The following is a 20943-nucleotide window of genomic DNA, read 5'->3' on the forward strand; positions in this document are numbered from 1 at the left end:
GGCAAGCCCTGTCCTTGGGGACTCTCTCTGGCTGAGCAAACGTTCCAGAAAAAACAATCACAAATATTTTAAAGATTCATGGCGAATGGGTACTTACTTGTAATTCCTCTTACCTGTTAAATTTGCTGCTGCTATCATCACTGTATCATCACCACGCCCAGATGTGGGCCCAGAGCTAAGCATGGCTCTAGAACAGCTGTCTGGCCACAAACAGCTCAGCAGCTTGACAAAAATACAGCATGTGTGAGGAGCACAAGGGAGTAACATTTGTCTATCCTGTGGGGGAGAAAAACTGGTTCTAAACTTAGATGATTTGTTTAGGCTATGGAAAAGAGAGTACAGGGTAATTTATCTTGGTTCATAGCTCTCCATGTGCTCCCTGTTGCCTGTTGGAGTGAGGTTTCTTCTTGAGTCACGTTTCACCCCTTGAACCTACATAAGACCTTCAGGAAAATGCATCTGGGGGTTTAACAAGAGTAGCCACCAGTCTGAAATCCATGAGGAGAGACCCAAGCCACCAGGACTCTTCCCCCTTGATTCCAGCCCAAATGATCCAAACCTGCTAAAAACACAGAATAATGCAGTTTCACCTTCCCTGTTGAGGGGCAAAGCAGGAGGGAAAAAGGGATGTGAAGACGCTGACTTTCCCTATCCCTAATAGGAGCTAGAGAACTAGGCAAGATTTAATTGTCTTGCTGAGCTTTTAACTGGGTAGCAAACTTTCTTGTAGGTGGAAGATAAGTTAGTTAAAGTTGTCCCAAAAACCAAAAGAAAGCAAACACCACCCAATTAATAATTTTTGGTGATGTTACAAAGGTCCAAAGGGTTATGATGCAGCAGATACAGGAATTATTTCTGCCTATGTCACTGGTCTGCTGCCTGGTTCCAGCATTACACTTCCCTCTGCTGTAGCTTCCCCTGTCAAAGCAAAATCTAATACTGAACTGTCTCTCAGCAGATCCGTTCAAGGTTGATAAAGTGTTTTGGGGAAGAGGTTGCTGCTAAAGAAGCTGCTGTAAAAGTTTTGACCATTAGAATTCACTTTGATGTATCAAAAGTAACCATTTTTCCCTAAAGTGCTGGAAGTGTCATTGTGTGGAGAATTTAGATTAACATTAAATACAGAAGGTTTTAGAAATCATTCACCTTGAAGACTGGCAAAACTGGCATATTCACAGCAGAAGTGAAAGACGTGTTTTATCTGTGTTGTCCTTTGTAATTATGCTGCTGAATAACAGGAGTATTATCACACCAGGGTTAGTGCCAGAGGATTACTCAAAGTTTTTCAGATGGAATGGTAAAGTGGTGCAAACAGGTGCATAGACAAAGAGCAAAAAGAGGGGAGGAAAATGAGAGAAAGAAAGCTGAAGCCTTCTAGTTTCAGTCACATAGCAAAATTAATGGTTTCTCTAAGTGAATAGCATAGCTAGATTACTATTGAGCCTGTAAAATTGGAGGAATGGGTCAGATTCTTCATTTCACTCCTGTTTTAACTTAAGCAAAGGAGGTCATTTTAATTGTGCTTTACCTCAAAAAAAAAAAAAATCTTTTCATTGCAATAGTTTTGCAGTGGATAAAGTGACTCATAAGAAGAATATAGACTCTGAAATTTGCTTCCCAAGAACTCCCTTTGCAAACTGGGTGTTGCAAACTGGGACTCCTTTTTGAATGTTCCACATGTGTATCCAGAAAGAGAGAGGAAGGCATTTCTAAACGAGGTTAAAACATCTTTACAAGCAAAACAGTCAACATAAGCACATGATGTCACCTTTTTTGTCTATATTTGTGTTGATTTATTTGTGTACATTAGAGCCACATGGATATTTCTTAATCTCTTCAGAAAATAATGATGTACTTTCGCAGAGTTACTTTGCAAGACTAAACTTTCTCCAAGTTTTTGGTGCCACCTTTGAGTATGAAATGTATCAAGAGATGTATTTCAGTATTTAGTTAGTTGCCCCAAACAAAGCTGTTGAGGATTTGGATATGGATATCTAGAATAATTTGGGGAGGGAGAGAACGGGACATTTGGGTATTCTGCCCTCTTTCTCAAGTGGTAGCTTCAGGAACATTTTGTGGTGGAAGGAAGCAATACTTTGGGTCAAGGAAGGAACCAAGAATTTGGGTCACTGAGGAAAGTGGCCCATCTCAGATTTCTGTGTTACCTTTGTCTGCTGGCTGCCACTGAGAACAGGGGCATATTTTAGCTTACTGATTGCCCTGCTTTTGAGGTAAACTTCTGGGTAACTATAGGCTGGTGACCACCACTTTGGTCCCCCCAAAGATGTGTAAGAGTAATAGGCTGACATATTTGGGTTTGGGATGACATATTGATGTTCCCCCTGACTAATGCCTACAGTGGGAATTCTGTGATTCTAAGCGAGACTTTGAAGGCATCTATTGCTTTGTTTTATTATTAGAATGTAGCAGTCTCCTTAGAATATTTGCTACAAAGAATTATCAGTATAAATATCTGTAATTGCTGGTGCCTGAATCTTGTGCAAATCATGGTCCCTGAATCATGGGCAGATCATGGGCTTTGCGGCTGTGCAAATAAACAGCAGCCTTGCGATGCCCCATCTCCTCTGTTTTCCTGTCGGCTCTGTTCTTGTGCATCACTAAAGGGCATTGAAATTGCACAAGTCAGTCCTCTCAGCGGGCTTGGTGCCCCGCTGGCTCACAAGAAAAGGGCCAGCGGGGAGTTTAGGGGCAACAGAGTACACATGTATGTGCTCACTCCCCATGCACGCCCTGCCTGTCATCCCAGCAAGACCCGTCACCCTTCTGATTGTTGTTTTGATCCTACTCCTTCAGCTGACATGCTCTGAGTCCTCCAGCCAGGGCTGTGAAGGACTGGCACTTTCCTGTCCCAGAAAGAGCCCTGAGATAACGCACACAGTATGCTTTGTGGTCAATCAGATTTGATTCTATCTGAGTTTAAATCTGATTCAGATTCTATCTGAATTTAAAGCAGTAGTGTTGACTTGATGACAGTAACTAAACGTCGTTATCTCACTTTGTGTCATAATGTAGCCAAGAGGGGACATCTGAGATCACATCTAGGTTTAGAGGAACTCAGAAATCAGGAATTAATTCCCTTTGAGTTACTTTTTCATTTCTATACATTTGAATATGTGTACATTTGAATAAATAGCCCTTCTTTATGTTTTGGAACAACTTTACTGAAACAAAATGTTTTGGCATTATCTAAACAAATTTTTGTTTCCTGTTCTTAGTAAATAAAAAAAACAAAACAGTAAACTCAGTTTTGTTGACAGGATCTGTATTGCCTAACAAGAAAGTATTTAATTGGATAATGCAGGGTAAGTCTAGTTACATGGTTCTCAGGACAGTTTCTAGTGGGTGCATATTTCATGTTCCTGAAGGTCAAGCTCTGCTTGAAAATTTGTACCTCCTGTGTGATAATGCAGTAGCTGGGATCAGCAGAGGTGTCCAAGATAAGACATTCTTTCATTAGATATGGCTGACAGCAAAGCTTGCCAATCAAAGTATTTCTGCCTTGCTGCTTTGCCTGGAGTTTGATGCATGGGTATGGATATGGTGAGGTTCTTTTGTATTCCTCCTTTTTAGCCCTGTTCCCTAGGAAGCAATGCATGATTAAGCTGGCTCCAGGTCTCAATTTTTTGAACTTGTCTGCTTGGCTAGAAGAGAAACAGCCAGATGAATCTTTCTTACCAGAAAGATTCAGAAAGCTGAAAACCTAATCTCAGCTGTACTATTACTGGCAGAGGATCTGCAGAGAGGTGAGGAAAATGCAGATCCAAGTCTCCTGCTGGCCTGCTGGGACAGCACCTCATTCCTTTGACCTCTTGTGGGGCATCATGTCTCTCAAGAATGTTCCACTGAAAAGGATGTCAGCAAAATGGAGTTTGCTGTCAGCCTGAAAAAGTCGTTCTTAGTGTTTTCTGCAATAGCTTTAAAACCCACTATTTAATCTCATTTAATATAAGCCAGACTGCTAGGGGACACAAATCAGTGGTTCTGCATGGATGATTCCAGTTTTCCATTAACAATGGGGTCTGGCCACAGAACTTGCCTAGATTTTGGATTAGTGCGTTCATAGGACTCATCAAACAAAACTAGGAGAGTAAAGACTGTTCCAGAGGCAACCCCCTTGCAGCTGTTAAACATTTAACTTGTAATTGAAGTTCAGACACATTGACTACAAAATGACCCATTTAGAGCATGGAGAATTTTCCTTAAATAGAGATGACTTGGTCAAGTGGGCTGAGATGAACCCCTTAGTAAAAAATTCAGGTACATTGTGCTTTATAAAAGTGCTGTACGACAGGAATATGTGTGGGGTACAGAGCACAGCACTTGTCACAACAGTGAGTAAAACTCTGTCCAGAAGTAATGTGAAAGCCCAGGAAACTACGACTAATGGAAAAATGGATCCTTGCAAAAGAGAAACTGTGGCTTATTTTCCAGTTGCAAGGGAATAAAAAGGATGAGAAAAGTGCTGGCTGTCAGACTGACTTGTGTGGCACAAAAAGTCAGGTGTCCCAGCAGCTGGAAGTGATGGAGGTGTTGTGCAGCACTGCTGGGGCAGCGTGTCAGCCTTGCTGACAGTCCAAGGCCTCTGGCCATCATTTCTGTGGTCTGCTCAGAACTACAGCCTGCTCTTTGATCAGTGTGCAGGGAATAATCTGCAAACCCACAGGGATTTGGCTTTCAAGAACAACTTTCACTCTTCCATAGCAAGGGAGGAAGGTTACAAAGGAGACAGGCTAACTTTAGCTTTGTTTTGTTGGATTCTTTTGTTTGTTTATTGAGTTGGGGTTTTTTTAATACCTGCTCCTCACTTGAAAGTCTTTTTTTCTGGAGCCATTTTAAAGAATTCTAAAATGTCTTGCCAGTGTGTTCATTTCAAAAAGGACAATATCTAGAAAAGGTAATATTCTCACCATGGTCATCTTTACCTCTCACAGCTGGCTGGAGCAGAGTTCAACATGTTTGTGAGGGCACCCAAAAGAGAGGAGATTTGTACAAGATTATGGAGATTTCCAAAAGAGCTGTATAATCACAATTTTTCTTTGTCTGTATATTTTATTTACATGAATTTATTGAAATGTCCTAGGCTCTGAAAAAAAAAAAATTATCTGCCGCTATCATATATATTCCAAAAAACAAACAGAATGCTATTGTACAGGAGGATGATAACGCCAGGAACTGACGTCTTCCTTCTACTCCATTTATCTCAGCAATGCACTCTTAGTCTGGAAACTGTGATATTGAATATTGTCAGGTTGGGTTTCCACTAATTAACGAAAAACAGGCTGCAAGCACAAAGGATTAATTTGGCCTATTCAATCTGATCATAAACATTTTGAGAATCTGTTTAGCTTTTTTGAATGGTGTGAGGTAAACCAAGAGAAAAAACATCTTTTTTTCAGCTAGTCAGCCAGAAAAAAAATCCACATGGATTTACCTAATGGGGTCAAAGCTGAGAAAAGCAGAACATTGTTCCTGGGAGCCAGACAAGGTGGTTACCTTAGGGAGAGGGATGATTCTGAGGTTCTAAAAACTTTAGAGCTACTAAATAATTTAAGGAGGGAGCTTTGTTCTGCCTTTAGAGGGAGTTCGCACTCCCAGTATCAGGTGGAACTAAAAACTCCTGTGCTTTCTGGAAGCCACAGGCCCTTTTACAGGGGTTGTGCAATCAGTGTAGTACAAAGCATCTGAGTCAGCTTCTCAGCTGGTGAAATCAATGCACTCGGTCAGTGAAGAGCCTGGCGGTCCATGTTCGGGTCCTACTTGCGCGGTGTGGAGTGTCTTTGATTAAACTGCAATCAGAAGCCAGCAAAGAGATAATTGGCATGTATATTACTGCAAGACATGCATCAAACAATTCTGCTAGGCTTAGGCTGTAAATATGTACCTAGGCTGGTGTGCTAGCAATGAGCTGCTCGCTTGCTCCTAGGACTTAATTACGTGTTATGCCGATCGATGAAAGGTTAAAACAGTTGAATCAATATTTTATTGCACTGCTGTAAACTGTGGTTATAGCATATTAGACTACGAGTGGCTGGCAAGTTAAAAGCATGTAACTGAATCAAAGTCTGAGTAAGTGTTGTGTGTGCAATTTAGAAACAGTTAATACCTTCCAATTGAGAGGATTTGTTTCTAATTAATATAAAAGCTGTTTATTTAAATCTCAGGCAGGCAGTATTTAAATACACAACAAGTCACCTGGGAATTCCATCTAAACCACTTTGTGGAAAGCTGTTATGTTGTGCTGAGATAAATCCAGCATGAAGTAACTGTACTTCTACTGAGTGTAGAATGGTTCTCTGCATGCTGTTTTCTTTTTCTTCTTCTTCCTGAATATGCTAAAATATCCTTGGCCTTGTTCCACCTTAAGGAACGATGAAAGTTACAGTGTTGCTGCAGTTTCCTGTACTCTTACTGCCTGCATATCCTCAGTCATCCATTGGCAGCGCTTGTTTTGGAAAGGTATCACGTATGAACAGAATGAAAGACAAGCTCTGACAAATGGAACACACAATGTCAATAGGCTGGAGACATGCAGTATGGTGACCAACAACATGTACAGAGTTCACAAATTATAGTTTCTAGAGGTCCTAGAATATGTGAGACCATGACTTTGTTTTCTTAATGGTGCTTTTCAAGTGGATTTGTTAAGATATTTTTAAAATTTTTGTGAGGTTTGAAGGGCTTATAGGTAGTGAGGATAGTAGCATCAAAAGGTCTGCTAACCTTGTTAGCAGAAGAGTTGCTGATTTTTTTGGCTTTAATTTTTAAATTTATTTTACTTTTCCCCATTGCTTGAAAGAGTGGGGTGGAATAAATAATGCTTTGATTAAAAAAAAAAAAAAACCAAAACGTTTAAAAGTTTAAAATATTTTTGCATAATCTCCAGTGAAAGAGTACTAAAAACCTTCACAATTTCATGCTAGTCCATCTTTCACCAGCAGTACATACCTGTCATTAATTTTCACTAGGTAGCTTAATTTTCTCCCCTCCATTTTTATCCCAATTTCATCCAACCTCTCCATTCCCTATCTATGTGCACTGTGGTGATAAAAAGACCTGCAGCTCATCCCAGAGAGCCATATCAAAGAAGCCAACAGCACTGTGAAAGGTGGTACTGGTAACTCCCTGCTTCACCTGCAGTTCAGAGAGTAGGCCGTGAATTTTAGCAGTTTCCTGAGGGGAGTGGATGAGGGAAAATTTGATGGTTTGGGCTAGATTTTTACAGTGGGTTTGTTGAGCTGGGTCCATGTAAGGAGTCAGCAATGACCAGTTCATTTACTGTCTCATTTTTATCATGTCCAAGGGACAAGTTTGTCCTTTGCAAACTTGGGGAAGTCAATGCCTTTATTTCATTTTCCCCTGTCATAGTTGTAAAAGCAGCCTCAAATAACTTTCTCTGCTTCTTAATCCTGTGCTAACGAGGGTTTTAGTGAGTATTTTTTACTTCACACATCTTCCTCCAATCCTCTCAGCTGAGCTCAGACTCTAGAACTGCTCTCCTATTGCCCTTAGCCCACGGCTGTCTGCCCTGCAGGAGAGTGATGTAAACAAGGATTTTTAGCTGGCAGGTCTTTCAATGGCATGTAGCGTATTTTTGTGAAGGGAATAAGCAAACCAGCAGGTTAAGCTCTATTTCTGCAGGGCTTCCTTGTTGCAGTTGGTTTCCTTGGTGTGTTTTGTGGCACCTCTGTAATGTGCAGCTTTAAAATCTCTCAAGGGAGTAAAACCTGGTAGTTCAATCTGTGGGAAGGAACGTGGTTGTATCAGGACTGGGGAGTAAGGAATGTTTGCCTGCAGACAGTTGTAATTTACAGGCTATAAATGAATCTATTTAGATAACAGAAAAATGAAGCCAAGCCTCATCTGTCTTTTCTTTTTTTTACCCTACATAAGAGAAGTTGCATTACCTGCTAAAAAACTTCTGCACATCTCTGCTTTCTCCTGTCTGCTGCACCTCTTGGCAGCCACCTCACACTGTGTTTTAGGATGGATGTGTCACTAAGCAGGGGGAAAGTAATTTCCCATAAAAATGATAAATCCCACTGTAAATTGAAGGCCAGTCTCTGCATGAGAAGCTTATGGATTTTAACTACTGACTGAAAGACAAGCTCAGCATTCAGTAGCTTTGAGGATGCCTTGGCTGTAAGAACAAGCTGGCTGGCTGGTGGCATGAGGGCTATCAGGAAGTTAGATGCCATCTTCAGCAAGGCTTTGAACAGGCTCTCCATAAACCACAGGTGCATTATATTGGGTTAGACCCTTTCAGACTGGGCTGCACACCTTGGGATGAATCCGGAAGAAATCACTGTCAGGGATCAAATATTGATATATTGTCATACCCACTGATGTTACCGTAATTTGAGTCTTTTATGAGTCTTTACTTAGCGAAGACTTAGAAGTGCACTGACTTAGAGCCTGGGTTATCTCTGTGCCTGGAGAGCAGGTGGCCAGGCAGTGCTCAGGTGGGGATTATTGCTGCTGACGGTGTTAGAAAGCTTGCTTTGCACCTGCCTCCTCCTCATAACAAGCACGCTGAAGATAAAAAGAGTCCGATTCCCTGGCACTGCCAACCAACTCCTCCAATCTTTCAAAAACAAATACTCAACCTTGACTGTAAAATTAAATAAAAAATAAGAGTTACCACTACCTTCTATTGCATGTTGATTGACCTGAGCACTCTCCAATGGCAAACATAAGATTAGATATCACTTTCCATACAGGTGTATGCAAACCATTTTTCGTCTAACTGGTAGAATGAATTGTTCAAAGTTCTGGAAAATGTCCGTGTGCGCTTTTACAAGTGTACTTAGCAAAAGGAAGGCATTGACTTATGCCTTCAAAGGTGGTGATTTACAATGGCCTGTCTAGTGTTTCCAAAATCAAGAATTTTGTTTAAGCTTAGCAGAATGTACTGAAAGGAGATTTCTGATGCAGTGTGTGTGTTTACAGTGCAAATACAGGCACAGGCTTTTTAGAAATCAATTATTCAAAGTGATCTCACACAGGAAAGAGCCAGCATTACAAGGGATGGGGCAGAAAGGATCTTCTCCTTCTTCGAGACTGATATAAGCCAAGAGAAACTTCAAAAAGAGAAGGTTTCCTGTGGTAAAGTGAGTGTTGGGAGGGATGGGAGCATCAGAGTGAAGACAATTTCTGTTTGGAGGAGAGGGACAGCATCCTTGACGGTCAGAATGGTTTTGAATTCAAAATTCACTGATTTTATTTACTAAAAAAGCTAGAATTTTTTTAAGAAAATGAGAGAGAGAGACAGAGAGAAAAGAAAATACCAAAACTTGGTAACAGTGCTGAAAACAGCTCATGAAAATTTTAAGATCAATTTTCAGCAAGCATTGGTCATTTATTTCACTAAAGACTGTTCTATATGCTTCCTAAAAACAAGCTGAACAATGATTTCCCACTTGTTTCTTGAATGTTTTTCTACGCCCCAAAATATGTGGTTCCTCAGTTTCTCTTTCAGCGCTACAGAAATCAGTCTTTTTCAAGAATTAGAGTTGGAATTTTTGCCCCATAGTGATGGGTCACCATTGAAGAGGTATCTCTTCAGGTGAATTGCAGTGACAGAGAAACTTTGCTTGGACAAATAAAACTTTCTAAACTGGCATGGAACAACTAAACAAAAAAGATGGATTCAGCTTCAGCCTCCAGCATCAAGGGGAAAGGACATAATTTCTTAATAAGTGGTGAGCCTGCAAGAAAAGGCCTACCTTTGCAGCAGTTAGCTCAGCAAAGAGAGAGTCTGTCCCTTTTCTCCCTTGAAGAATTAGTTATTTCAGAGGCTAATTGTCCTAGTCTGAAAGGATTTATTGATCCAACAGCTGAAAGAAAAAAACCATGTTGATATTTCTGCCTGGGAAAAGACAGCTTTTTTCCTAGTTGAGAGAGACTGTTAGCTGGCTGCTGCTGCTGCTGTGATCTATACCCTTGTGGCTATTTAAAATCAAGGACAAGATTTCCCTTTTCTTCCCTGGTGTGTTCACACATGTCTCGTGATACAGAGCAGCCAGTGAGGGGATACTGTGTTTTAGTTGCTGACGTGTTTCAGGGCATGGCCCTGTGATGGTCAGAATCAGTGGGAAGCTCTGGAACGTGCTGTGGTGGACACAAGGTTAGGTCCACACTGCTTCATGAGGCTGTCCACGTGAACCTTCTCCAGGTCTGACAGACCACATATCTGGGCAGGTGTGTGATGGGTCTTGGCCAGGTGGGAGTTCTGAGGAGCTGGCACCAGCACTCTCACATTTGCCTGGCTCTATGCAGCCACCATGAATCCATGTGGGAATAGGGCAAGCGCACATCCGACACCACCATCACAGCTAGAGTGGCGAACATCTTTTTGTACAGTATAAACAGGCAATTTTATCTTGTTCTCTTGTCAGATTCATTTCAGACAGCTCTACCTAAAATTGCATTTCCTCTCTTTTATGCAGCCACTTCATATATTACTTTGGAGAAAAATATTCCTAATACATTACTGGACATTTGCCTTTTTTCCACACTTATTTTGAAAATGCTTTTCTATGTTTGTTCCTTCTGTGGAAAGTTTCTTGACCGATGATTTAGGCTGGGAAATGATAATTTGTCCTTTAAGGCCTTCATACTTCTTCATCTCACTCTTTTCCTTTCAATGAGCTCTACAAATCACAACAACCTACCCCCCCTTAAGAGGGTTTTTGATTATGATGTTTTAATTGCCACAGGATTATCTAGGTAGGAATAGGTTGGCTCACATCATTGAAGGGTTTTTCACTCTTCAGGCTGTATATTCAGGTTGTTCAGTCCCAGCCAGGAGGTTCAAACTGTAACTAGGTGCTCTGTTCTTCAGGCTGCATAGGATCTGTACTCACTCTGGGATGTCAGAGTCTGCATCACTAACCAGCTACTCACCAGAGTAAAGTGATGCTCGCCTCCAACTATGTTTGTGCACCTGGTCCTCTGTCTTTGGAAGATGTGTGTTCAATTCTCCTCTCTGAGAACTCAGATCAGAGATCTTCCTCTTCAGTTTCTTAGGTTTCTGTTGAACATCCTAACCTTGTACTAGTCCAAAGCATCTCTGCATCAGCAGGCAGGGGCTGGAGTTCTTACTGCACTATTGCCTCCTGTGCTGCAGCAGGGAGGAGATAAGCTGTTTAAGGTTTTGGGCTTGGGCTACTGCAAACTTGCTTCCTCTCTGAGCAAAGGCCAGCTTGGGCTTTTTAAGCACGTGCTGCATCACTTGCTGCCCAGCTCTGTATTGCCTGCATTCAGCCTCTGTGGTGATTCCATGAATTAGACCCAAATGCTGTTTGACAGCCACAAGGCTGAAAATAAAAATGCAGTAATAAAGCCAGTACTTTGTTACAGCACAGTACACAGTATCTGGTAGTGTGTTTGCCATGGAGGATGATTACAAATAAATCAAAGAAGTTTGGATGGGTAATAAATGACAGGAGTTTCTTTCCCTGTCTCACATCATACCTCACAGAACAACCAGAAAGCACAAAGGGGAGGGATAGTGGAGGGTCTTTTACTCTGCATGCTTGGCTGAGCCTCAGACAGGGTGAGAGAGATCATGGCTGCATTGTGAGGGAGCTCAGTGAAAAGACACCCTGTTGGCTCTGAATTTGGTAGTTCAAGGCGCTGTGCATGTGTTGACAGAGAGCTGAGCTGAGCCCAGGCAAATTCTCCTGGCTGAGAGGAAAAGCCTGTGTGTGTGTGTCAGGCTGATAAAGCTGCTCATCCTGCTGCAAGTGTGTCTGCATGGCAGCATGCTCTCCCACAGAGGGACAGGCCCCCTGAGCACTGTGCTCTGCTGGGCTCTGCCCCAACTTCAAACTGATTTGGGGAATGGACAGGTCACTTGCTGTAAAAGTGTGGCTGCAAAGCTTTCTTTCTCCCACCTGGTGCTCATTTAAATTGTCAGATCTGTTACAGCTGTGAAAGGGTTGTATCTGGCACATCTACACCCTTTTTTCTCATAAACATTGCTAATTCAAGAGATTCTAGAGGTGTTTATGGATGGCTGAACACTGCAGAGCACTCTGAAGGGTCTCATGGTCGTTGGACAAAATCCATGCTCTGCACAGCACATTCACAGAAACTCAGTACACCCTTTCTGTTAGATGTATTCTAAAAATCCTAGAAAATGGCCACACATGGTATCTGAGAATCACAATTTAACTGGTTTTAGTCCCACATCCTTGGTTCTGCAAAGCTCAGGGCTTGGCTGGGTGAATACTGCTGTATAGCACCCAAAATCTGTTTCTTCTGGTGTCATGTAAGGGAGAGTTGATATAGAAAATAGTGTCTGTATAGTTGATCAAAAAAGATATTGAGTAGTTGAGGCTGAAGATGCTAGATTACACTTTTCACCTGAGCTCTGTGAACTTTGCAGTACATCTAGACCCATGCAGAATTTGCACAGCCCACAGCCAGTCACTCTCAGGGTGCTGATGTCCCTCAGACCTGCCTGCCAGTCATGGTGTTAATTTCTACACATAGACTGTATGTCATCCATCTATGAATCTGCTTTTCTAAACATTGCCAGCAGGCTCAGCTCATTCAGTCTTGCTGCTGAAGCAGCCTCTTTTGTGCCCAAGTAGTGAGCACTAAGCCTGGTGAACTCCAGCTGTTGTGTCCCAGTAATGTCAAGCATGCTTTAACCATTACATGTTCAGCAAGAACCACAGCCACATTCACCTCTCAGCTAGGAATGTCATCTCAACCAGGTGATCACTTCTGAAGTCTTCACTGGCTAAGGGAGAAGCTATTTTGTGGGTTCATGCTGGAGCAGGAGGGGGTGCAATGTTGTTACAGCTTGTATCACCATGCTGCATAAAAAGTATTAGACATGTACCTGAGAACACAAGGCCATCGCAGGCAAAATGCCTGTGCCTTTGCTGTCCTGAGGTGCAGCTTGGAAGCTTTTCTTGATGTGCTCAGCCGTAGGAATGTTTTCCATGTAGGCATGTTTCCTCAGTGTTTAAACCAGGTGATTCTAAAAATAGTCCCTTTGAAACCAAAGGGAGCCGGCAGGAATTTTGGCTCGCGCATTTTGCTGGGAACGGGAAGCGTTTCCAGCGTGTTTTTGCCTGTGGCTCCCAGAAGAGTTCCCGTGCTTCCCCAGCACGGCTGCCAGCCCCGCGGTGAGCGGGCGCTCCGGGGCTGGCTGCCGCAGCGGGCCGGGCCGGGCCGGGCCGGGCGCGGGCGGGCGGCGGGCGCTGTCCGTGGTGCTGCCCCGGCGGCGGCGCGGGGGTGCCCGTGCGGGAGGCGTGTGCGGGTCTGTGCACTCGTGTGTGCGCACGGGTGTGAGCGTGAGTGCGGTGTAAGTGTGTGCAGATGGGCCCTGGGTGTGGTTACGCGTTAGGTGCATCATGGAATCACAGAACTACAGAATGGGTTGGGCTGGAAGGGACCTGAAGGATCATTTAGTTCCAGCCCCCCCACCGTGAGCAGGGATACCTCCCACTAGACCAAGTTGCTCCAAGGTCCGTTCATCCTGGCCTTGGAGACTGTCAGGGATGTAGCATCCACAACTTCTTCGGGCAACCCGACCCAGTGCCTCACAAGTCTCTTTTTACAAGAAAATTTTAAAATTATATCATTTTGACATCATTACACACAGTCAGAATCTCAGTGCAACTTTCAAAAGTGCCTTACAGGCCTTGCAGTTTTTAAGCCTTTCACAAGATAGAAAAATCAGTATGGACCAGGGAACACTGTATGAGTTAGTATTGTCTTCATATCCCTTTATTTCCCCTGCTAGAAATACCACACAGAGACCATTTTAAAAGAGATTGAAATATTTCAGAAACCTCTGAGTGATTCTGTGGATTGTTTTTTTTCTCTGCCTGGTTCTCGTAGAGAGCAGGATGTGTCCCATTAGTTATTGTAGTATTTCTGTCATATGATAACAATGCTGCTGGTTATTTAATAGCTTGCTACGAAAAACACCCTTTTTGCTACAGCCTGCCAAACCTGATTCATTCATGTGAATATGGACACCTCTGCCAGTTGCAGCCCAGGTATGGAAATTGATATTTAATATTTCTGGTACCAGAGAAACCAGTAAAATTGATGGGCAAAAGCTGTCTTGCAGATGATGAGATATATCCCATTGCTTCATTTCTGGGCAGCATTTCTTTTGCTGCTCATCACCTAGAAAACCATTCTGGATCTATTCAAGAGGCATGACCTGCTCACTCTGTCATGGTCTGCTGGTGGCAGGTACCTCTTGCTGCTCGTGCTCTCTCAAAAGTAGGTAACCTGTGAGGAATAACATTTAGCCCAGCAGGCTTTTCACTGGCAGCTGAATAATGTTTCCCACAGGAAGAATATATAAATGTGGGTCTGAAATTCCATCCCTCCTTGGGGTGGTGGGAGGGTTCTTTGTGGAGACCTCATCATTCACAATCTTCCTTTGCAACTCACCCCAGGTATTGGAGTTACCCAAATCACAGCTAAGCCTCTGTGGAGAAACCCAAAGCCTTTTTCTGTGTGCCTGTCCATGTGTTTTGATGGTGTCCTATGGGGTACCAAATCCTTCCCCAGGGTCTTAGCATAGGGAGTGTGACAGAGTCACTGGGGGCTATTTCGGCTCACGGGATGCCCACGGCAGCTGCTCCAGCTCTGGCCAGCTCTGGAGCACCACGGAGGCAGCTGCTTTGCACTAACTGAGGATGTGGGGATGTTGTTTCCATTGCCTCGTACTCTTGGTTTGAACCTTTCAGTGTCTGTACACTGACCTTTGCGTACTTATCCTCCTCTTACTGGAGTGAAAGGGACGAGTAGTTCTTGCCCCTTTGTTTCAGAGAGCAGTTCATTGTCCACTCTGTTTTCTAACACAAAATAAATAAGGAAATAATTTCATCATTACTTGTTAGTTTGGCTGTTTTTTAATAGGGATGTAGGGCAGCTGCACGGAGCTTTGAGAGTTTCCTTAGAAAACCCCAGGCCTTAAACACAAGAAGTGAAATCTTGGAGAGGGTAGAGAATGACAATGTACTTTGCTCTCTGTGTTTGGCAGGACTGGCAAATGGATATGTAATGTGTTGCCTAATCACAAGGAAATCTGCCATGTGATCAATTATTCTTTAATTTCATCACTTTAATAATATGTCATTTTAGATTTGTGACACTGCTGGACAACACAAATGACCAATGAGGAGGATTTGGCCTGTGTCAGTGAACAGCATCTGCTTCGGCCCCATGCCTGCAGAAATGCCTGAGGGAAAGTGGGAGTTTAACTTTGCTCCCTGCCTCAGCAGATTCATGTTTCTAGGCTGAAAATAAGTATAGGATGTAAGGGAAATTGTACACAACTGAAAAATCCATTCTGATTTACAGTTTAATTCAGTTGGGTTTTGGTTTTTGGTTTTTGTTAGGAACCAGAAAAAGCAAAAGACTAACAAAAAAATCCCAGCCCTTCTAGGATGCCTGAATACAGAAAAGGTATTAATTTATCTACTTATCTGGCCCATTGCCTGGAAACCTCACACTCCAGTGTTTTCTTCCCCACCACTACCAGAACACAAAATGGGTGATTATCCTTACTTTACCGATGGAATCTGAAATACAAGGAGGCAAGCTGTAAGGTCAAATTGTAGGCCAAGGCCCCATCTACTTGGCTTTTCCAGCTTGCCTTTCACTGTAACACACCTCAGTTTATGCCAACAGGACTCTCGGCTTCCCCCTTTTCCCCTTCCAGCTGCAACTTTTGTCAGAGGTTAGTAATCAGGGTATGAAAGGTAAATAACGCTTTCCACCAAAGATCTCTGTCGAGATAAATGCCTCTCCATGAATCAGATTGACATCAGGAAAACAGCTGAAGACACATTCTGAAGCCTCAGCCCCACAGAATCGTTAGGAATATTACTGTCCCGACCTAATGAGCTACCACTGATCCTAAACAATGTCTGGGACAAAAGACTAGAGGGGGATTGGCTCCCCTCACCCTGCTGCCTGCAGACTTCTGACAACCCATTAAGGTTATAGCTATTCAGCCCTGTTCAGACAGCCCTTTTTTCCTTCTTTTTTTTTCCCCTAACAACTCCCAGCTAATGAGCAGACAGCGTTACTTTTATTTTGTGCAGGGAATGTATGGCTAAATAGGCGTCTGTGCAAGGCTCTGGAAATTGGAATGGGGTGAGGAAAGCAAAGGAAGAGAGAGTGGAGGTCTTTTAGAAATGTCCCCATCGCCTTCAACTGTCAGGCAGAGACCCTTGGCTAAGGAATCCTCTTCTCAGGGATGCGTGAGGATTTGAGGCTGAGCCTGTGGCACATTGGGCAAGCAGAGAGACAGCAGCCCCGGCTGCTTCCCTGGTTTTGCAGAAATGGGCAGGGGAGGCAAAGCTAAAAGGCATCTTGGCATGTGCCTTCGGCTCTAGACGCTCCTTGGACGCTGCCCTTGCCGTGTGCCTCCATCTACATTTACTATAAAAATGCCCGAGGGCGCCAGTCTCTCTCTCTCTCTGTGCCTGCCCCCCCTTTCCCTCATACTTTGCTAAGTGATTGGAGTTGCCCTCTTCCTTTTGCGCCTTCCCACCTCCTTCAAGCTCCCTCTTCAGCGACAAGCAGCATCACTAATTGCTTTTTAGGGTCTCTTTTCTGCTTTCTGTTCAAAATTCATGGGGCATTCCCTGGCCCCATTATGCTCCTTTCTGAACCTTTTCAGCTTCTTTTACAAACTTAGCACTTTCTGTGCTTCTCTTAGCCTTTGCAAAAAAAAAAAAAAAAACGTTTGGATTTTTTTTTTTTTTTTTTGGCAAGCAGGCCCCCTCCCTCTGAAAGCCCCCTCCCTGCCAGAAAAGCACACGCACGGGCCCACCTCCCATTGAATGGCAGGCTTTGTGCAGGGAATTTCCGGAACACAGCCCAGGGCTGGAGGCGCAGTGTGAGTGGAGGGGCTTTGGGCAAGGAGCCTCCCTTAAGCCCACCCCATTACCACGGTCACTGTTTGCCCTGGGCTCTCTAAAAGGACTATTGTTGCCTGTTGCCAGGTATTCCCTAGCAACACTTAAGCCAAGCTGCCTCCTCTATTTATGGCAGAAACTTTTCAATGGTCTCCAAAACACGTGCTTGTCAACTTCAGAGAATACCTTCAAACAGACACAGAGGGGGAAAAAATAATCCCAAGCACTTGCTTTAGTTGAAATATATGTGTTGGGGGTGTTTTTCGATTTCTTGTCATTTACCTTGGATCAGAAACCCAAACAATTGCAACTCAAAAAAAAAAAAGATCCCTCTCTATCATCTTCTCTCAGCCTCTGTCCCCTGCACTGCTGAGCCTTTCCCCTGGCAGGTGGGTGGGGATCATTTATTAGATGGATGAGCCTTTGCTCCACTTCGAATCTTTTTGCACAAAAGATTGCTTCATTATTTTAAGACAGATTTTGATTTCTTTGTGCGTGCCAGAGCCCTTACAGGAACCACCATACTTCTTGTGCTGTCCACCAGCAAATGACCAGTTACCAAGGGGGCTGTAGGGTGGGAAGGGGGTCAGTTATATACCTGTGCAGTATAGACATGGCACCCCCAACATCAACATCACCAAACGGTTGAGGTCATCACATGTGGTGGGTGCACTGGATTTATTTCAGGAATTACATATTCCTGTGCTTGCATTTCTGCTGTCATTTTGTCAGCTATAGACAGTCAGTGGTTCAGTCGAGTTTAAGGAGGGAACTAAGCTGCTGCATCTCAGAAAAGTTGCATGTGTATTTTGGTGATCAAATGTAGTGATGTGAGAGAAAAGCTTTTTACAGCAAGTTTTGCTTGATAGAAATAGTCTTTGATCTTTGTATGATGTCATAGAAAAGGTTCCAGCATAAGCTGGTGTCTTTGCCTGCTATCGTATTACTTGCAGGTTGTTACTGCTACAAAGCAGTAAAGTCATTGTCGCTTTTGGGAAAACCTTATCAGATAACCAGAAAATGTAAGTAAGGCCAAGATTTACAAAGACTGCTGAAGCCATGTGGTACCCAACTCATTGTGAATTTCAATGGACCATGAACATCTCTGAGCTGCCCACCCACGTATCCATGATAGCAGTGGGTGCATTCCCGGTGCCATGGAGGACAACACACTGATGCAGTGCCAGCACCATGTCTGGAGTAATAATCTGAAATTTTCCCATCTGCAAATTCACAGTGTGTTTACTGACATGTCCTTTAGGCTTCAGTACATTAACGTGACATCCTGGCCCCGGGACTTTTTTCTTAGCTGTACCTTCCACACTGCTGTGGTAGCCCCAAGAGCTGAGCTTCCCAGAGGCATGCAGGAGGCCAGCCTGAGTCAGCTGCCTGTCATGGGAGCAGCATGGAGGCCTTCAGAGCTGAAGCAAAGCCCCAGGAGTGAAATGGGACTGGTTCTTTCAGATAGCCTCAGGTCTGACAGACAGGGAAATACTGTGCTGCCGTTTGCTGCTCTCTCTCCCCAGTAGACAGCCAAGATCAGAGCTGACTTTCTCATTCTGAGCAAGAATCCGAAAATATTGCATAGATGCAACTCATCCTGTATATGATTTTGGGTTGTGACTCTCTGATGAGCTGGGTCAGACTTTTAGAAAGATTAGAGCATATAACTCCATGGTAGCTCTCTTTTGTGACCTACAACTATGGAAGCTACTCATTCGATGAGAAAGTGTTCTTACTCCAAAATTGCATGTGGGTCTTTCGATAACACATCTTTTCCCAGACGTGTGTGCCAGTGTCTCCACAGAGAAGTGAAAAGTAGTATGCCCATCTATCTGCCCTGGTGCTTTTGCATTCCTATCTGCCATGGAATAGTTCCTGCTTTCAGCTCAACCTTCAAATCTCAGTTTTGTTTCTGTTTCATAGAAGTACTGTAATTAGAAGGTGCTAAATTTTCTCTGTTAACGTATTCCCCTGCAGAGCTTGACATTACAGTGAATGTAAATGGTTTCATGAAGTGCAAGATTAGGGCTGTTTAAATAATTGTTGTAATTAGAAATATGTGTATTATTATCTCTCAAGATGTTTTAGATTAAATTAATGAAGTTCACATCTGGAAGAGCAGATATTAACCCTTTATGTGTTTCTGATCTCCTATCTAAGTAATCTGAAGCTCAGATTTCTGGCACAGTCCATATAACACAACTGTTCTTAGCTTTGAAAAATACTATGTTTCAGCCCTTGATATTTATTCTATTAATCTCTGGATTACACTGCTTGTCTTGGAGCAAATACATCAAAACCTACCAGCTTGGTCTGTGGAAAGTCTGTCCCATAGCTCCTACTAAAACCAATGAAGTACACAAGACATAATCAGGATTTCTGCCTTGCCCTGTATTTAGTTAGCAACTATAAAGCAAAATATTTCAGAAGGCCAAGATTTTTATTTCTGGAAGATGCACTGTTGTCCTTCTGCATGACTAGAGGCAGTGTAGGAAAGAGGCATTCATATTCCTTTTCCAAGTCTCTCAGAAGTTCTTAGCTATTTTAGCCCTATGACCCCATTTAACCTATCTTTAGCACATAAAGGTGCTCAACTAACTTTAAAAAAGGCATGGAGAAAGGGATTCACTATAGAAGGACTGATCACTCAATACTTTCTATTTATTTAAAAGGGTTAACTTCTAGCTCCTGCTTTTGCAACTGGCTGACATGCATCCTAAATGTGATTCTGTAAGCTGGGCAAAAATGAGCAGAGGGATACAACTCTGGGCAAGCTGTTCTTCTGCGGACAGGCTTACCTAGAAATGTCTGTGGTCATCCCTGCTTGCCTGTCTCAAATTATACAATTTTCACTTTAAAAACAACCCGTGAAAATGGTGTTTGCAGCTGTCAGCCACTGTCTGCCAACAGCCAGTGTGATTGTCTCTTACACTCATTTTGAATAAATGATCTATTAGCTGAGAGAGTCACTTTGTGTTAGTTTGGTGACTACTCATTGATAGATATGCCAGTGCTTGAAGTGATTTTGGGTGATTCTGGGGCAGATTTTCAGCTTCTGATGAAATTTGGTTTTCTCGTCTCACTGCCATGTGTAAAATTACACATTTGTCCACATTCTTGGGGGTACAAAATTTACTTTCACCGAAGGAGAAGTATGACTTAAGTCATTCACATATTCCAAAACACATTAGTTTGTGCCTTGCAGGCACCTGTAAAAGTCTCTAACTTCCTTAAGACTTGAATCCCAGCACTTCTCTGGCCCTCCAGAAATGCTGAGCCATAACTGAAGACCACAGTCTTTCCTCCTGAAACACCTGGACTATGAAAAGTTGCCATGAGCAAAGCTGGAGCGATTCTTATTTCTCTTGTGTCCATATGCAAGTCATTCTTGGAATATAAACTGTGTCTCTTGCATAGCCAGACACCATGGTCTTCAGCCACCCAGATCTCTGGAAATCTCTGTCTAGTTCACCTTTAAGCAACAGTTCAGACTAAGGTAGCTAAAGAGACAGAGGGTGAGAGGTGTGAAATAAGGCTGAGCTGATCACACTGCCCAGCAGGCGGCTGGCTGTCTCACAGGAAGCACATCCCACCTGTAACAGCTGGTTCCAGTAGAAAAGCCTAGGACATGGCTGTGGTGGAGGCTCTGTGTCCCTCTTAGTGCCATCCTGTACAGAGGGTGGTGGAGGTCTGATGCCAGTGGGGACCCTTGCCTTGCTCCCATCCAAGTTATTATCCATATGGATGTGAATGTGCCGAGGAACTTTCACACATAGGAAGCAACTAAAGATGCTTTTAAATTAACATTAATTTTTTGTTGACTTTTTCATCTTTCTCAGAATCACCTGTGGGCTCCCAAACAAAATATTTCCTCTGTAAAGGTGTGCTCTGATCCTATTTTTGTTGTGAGGAAATTGCATACTTTTGTGGCTTCCTGACTCCAGTGAAGTCAAAGGAGTCCCAAACAGACTTGGAGACACCATCTACCTGAGAGGACAGGCACTGATTTTCAGAG

This window comes from Aphelocoma coerulescens, chromosome 1A (genome assembly GCF_041296385.1).
Source record: "Aphelocoma coerulescens isolate FSJ_1873_10779 chromosome 1A, UR_Acoe_1.0, whole genome shotgun sequence".
NCBI lineage: Eukaryota > Metazoa > Chordata > Aves > Passeriformes > Corvidae > Aphelocoma > Aphelocoma coerulescens.